Genomic DNA, 4258 nt, shown 5'->3' on the forward strand with positions numbered 1-4258 from the left:
AAGTGTTCATATTCATGTTCTTGAACTTATGAAGATTAGATGATCATAGGAATTGTTTGTAACCTTCATGGTAGTTTAATTCATGATCATAATGTGTTTTAATGGAGTCCATAACTTGTCCTCAAGTTATGGAAAACCAAAAGTCTCACTTTTATTAAAGCCATTAAAAGAACACAAGAGTTATAAAAATGAAGAGTCTTCATTTTTATTACTCAATTAATTCATAAGTTATAAGAAATGAAAAGTTTTGGAAGTTTCCAAAACTTGCCCTCAAGTTTTGGAACATGTAAAGTCTTGATTAAAACTTTAGTTCCAACCCTTAGAATTTTAAAAGTTAAAATTCAACCCTTATACTTTATAATATTATAAGTTACTAATATATATATATATATATATATATATATATATATATATATATATGTATAACATCAAGTCGTCTTACCGCTAGTACGCCTCATTCACGAAGCCGGTCTATAAGGGGGGTATAAGGTTGTTGCCTATAAAATGGCAACTTAATGGGTGTCCACTCTCACCCACCGCTTCCTTGATCGGTGGAGGGTCGTTAGCCGAACGGGTAAGACAAGGACTTATAAATTCTCATTAAAAGTATGATGAATATTATAAAGTAACTAAATGCTTTTATTAAATTCCCAATCTTAGTTACTTTAGGAAAATGTGAATAAGGTGCTAATCCATGAAATTACACATTACACTTTGTTTAAGTCGTTGGTGGAGCGTGTGTGGTTAACCGGCACACTAACTTGGACTTAACAAGGTACGTAAAGGGTGACTTAAGGTTTACCATAGCATCGGTGGAGCGTGTGTGGTTTACCGGCACATCGATTGAGTGATAAACCTTGAGGGTACCAAGTGATTTGCATGGTTACTTCACACCTCGTTTTGTGATCCTCGGTATCCCAGTCACAAAACTTGGAGGGCACACTCGAGATTGAAACATGCCTTTGAAAAGTTCATTGAATCTCAAAATAATCAAGGAATTTCTAAGAACCAATTAAAAACCTAATATTTATATTTCGTTTTTCATGGTGGAAATTGGTGAATCGTCATTCACCTACCTTTCAAATATGTTATAGCTTGGATTACGGCATACCTCTTCTAAGTTATAATATATTGTGATTGGATCCTAGCCTTAATATTACATTTGGGTGTTTTATTAAGGACTCTCTTAATATCTAAACTAATATGTTCTCTTCTTTCAGATGTCTTCAAACAATGCTGCTTCTGGCTCTAATCCTAATGGCTCCTTTACCCTTATGAACTTGTGTGGGAAAGTCACTTTTGATGGATCCAACTTCAATGAATGGATCAGAAACATTAGGATGATTACCCGCTACGAGGACAAAGAATATGTCCTTGACAAGGAGCTTAAGGAGATTGATGAGACCACTGCAACTCCCAAGGAGATCGCTGACTTCCGGGCACATGAAAGGGATGCTACAAAAGTGGCATGCATCATGTTGGCCACCATGACAGCGGAACTCCAAAAGTCCTATGAGGACTTCTACCCTTTTGAAATGCACCAAGATCTGATGGAAAGATACCATCAAAGTGCACGACAAGAGAGGTATGAAATCATATGCTCTATCATAACAACCATGATGAAGGACGGGGAATCCGTCACGAGCCACATGCAGAAAATGCAAAGGTATGTGGATCGGTTGCTGAAGCTTAATGTGAACTTCCCTGAGGAGCTTGCAATAGATATCATTTTGCACTCCTTACCATCGTGCTATGATCAATTCCGCATGACATATCACATGAATAAGGAAGAGGTCACACTCAGCAAACTTCAGGGACTCCTCAAGACCGCAGAAACAGGTCTTAAGGGTAAGTCGGTTGTTAACACTCCTACTCCAAACTCCGCCCCGGTTTTGGCAATCGGGAAAGGTAGAGGGAAGAAGAGGAAGAGCTCTTCGAAGGGTACCAAGGCTAGGACCCTTGATGGCTCTTCTTCAAGTGGAACCAAGAAAGGTTTTGTCACTCCTTCTTCTGACCCTAAAGAGGCTGAATGCTTCTATTGCCATGAAAAGTCACATTGGAAGCGGAACTGCCCAAAGTACCAGCAAGATGTGAAGGATGGGAAAGTTAAACCCAACCATGCAGGTATTTACACTATCTTATCTAATAACTCACCCCATTCTAACTCTTGGGTCCTTGATACCGGTTGTGGTATTCATATCTGTTCCGATTTGCAGGGACTAAGAAGAAGTGAGAATGTGGAGCATGGAAGAATAAACTTAATCATGGGGAATAGGAAAGCTTTACCTGTCACCAAGATTGGAGTTTATACTTTATCGCTAAGTAGTGGGTTTAGTTTAGATTTGAATAAATGTTGTTATTCGCCAGAAATGGCAAGAAATATTATTTCCTTTCATGCATTGTATAAACAAGGTTTCACCTTTTCATTTGATAATGAAGTTCGTTCGATTAATGCTTTCTTTAATAATATTCTTTATTTTAAAGCATTACCTTGTGATGGTGTGTATGAAACTGTATCTATGGTTGATAACTTAGGAAATAATGTATTGTGTATTGATTCTGTTAATGATAATAACTTGGATAAAGCATCATTATGGCATTGTCGTCTTGGACATATAAGCAAGAAACGCATAGGCCAACTCCAAAAGGATGGAGTATTTGAGTCATTTGACCTAAAGTCAGATGATAGTTGCGAATCATGCTTACTTGGAAAAATGACAAAGTCACCCTTCACAGGTTCTTGTGAGAGGGGTGAAGGTTTGTTGGATCTTATACACACGGATGTGTGTGGGCCCTTCAAACATGCCACAAGGGATGCTAATCGTTATTATTTGACTTTTACTGATGATTACAGTAGATATGGATATGTCTACTTAATCGAGCATAAGTCAGAGACTTTTGAGAGGTTTAAAGAGTTTAAACAGGAAGTCGAGAATCAATTGGGCGGGAACATTAAGATGCTTCGATCCGATCAAGGTAGTGAGTATCTTAGTTCAGAGTTCCTCGACTATCTTAGGGAATGTGAGATTGTCTCACAATTGACACCTCCCAGGACACCGCAGTTGAATGGTGTAGCTGAGAGGCGTAATCGAACCTTGTTGGATATGGTTCGTTCCATGATTAGTCGAGCTTCGCTACCAATCTCATTTTGGGGGTATGCCTTAGAGACTGCCGCCCATATCCATAATCTAGTTCCCACAAAGAAAGTTGCCAAAACTCCTCATGAGATGTGGACTGGTAAAGTACCCAAACTAGACCACATTAAGATTTGGGGTTGCGAGGCTTTCGTGAGACGCGAGACTCATGATAAGCTCGAACCTCGAAGTGAGAGGTGTATTTTCATTGGCTACCCACAGAAATCCTTTGGTTACCTCTTCTACAGACCTAGTGAGAATGTGGTCTTTGTAGCTAGGAGGGCTTTCTTTCGAGAGAGAGAGTTCATAAGCCAAGGAGACAGTGGGAGGCAAGTTGACCTTGAAGAAATTCAAGAGTCAAGTGGTGAAGGAACTTCAAACCCTAGCACTCAACTTGAGGAGGAAACTCCTGTTGAGCCAATTGACAAGTCTGTACCTCTGAGGCGTTCCACAAGGGTTAGGAATGCACCTGAGCATTACTATGGATTCCATATTACTGCGGAAGGTGATACACTTATCAGTGATGAGACACTAATAGGTCTGGATGAACCTAACAGTTACGCGGAAGCCATGGCAGGCCCTGAGTCAGCCAATTGGAAAGAGGCAATGGACAGCGAGATACAGTCCATGTATGACAATCAAGTTTGGAACTTGGTTGAGAATGTACCAGGTCGTAAGACTGTAGGGTGCAAATGGATCTTCAAGAAGAAGACCGACATGGATGGTAATGTACACACTTATAAGGTACGACTGGTTGAAAAGGGTTTCTTACAAACTCCGGGAGTTGATTATGATGAGACCTTTTCTCCAGTGGCCAAGATTAAGTCTATTAGGGTTCTGTTAGCCATAGCCGCATTTCATGACTATGAAATATGGCAAATGGATGTCAAAACCGCTTTCCTTAATGGAAAGTTGGCTGAGGATGTTTACATGAGTCAGCCAGAGGGTTTTGTCAACACAGAGTACCCTAATAGAGTGTGTAAGCTTGAGAAATCCATTTATGGGTTAAAGCAAGCACCTCGCAGATGGAATCTTTGCTTTGATGAGAAAGTCAAGGAATTTGGCTTTTCTAGGAGTGAAGATGAATCTTGTGTATATGTCAAGGCTAGTAGGAGTATAGTTAG

The sequence above is a fragment of the Lactuca virosa genome, chromosome 2 (genome assembly GCF_052849685.1).
Source record: "Lactuca virosa cultivar CGN04683 chromosome 2, Lactuca_virosa_CGN04683_v6, whole genome shotgun sequence".
Lineage (NCBI taxonomy): Eukaryota > Viridiplantae > Streptophyta > Magnoliopsida > Asterales > Asteraceae > Lactuca > Lactuca virosa.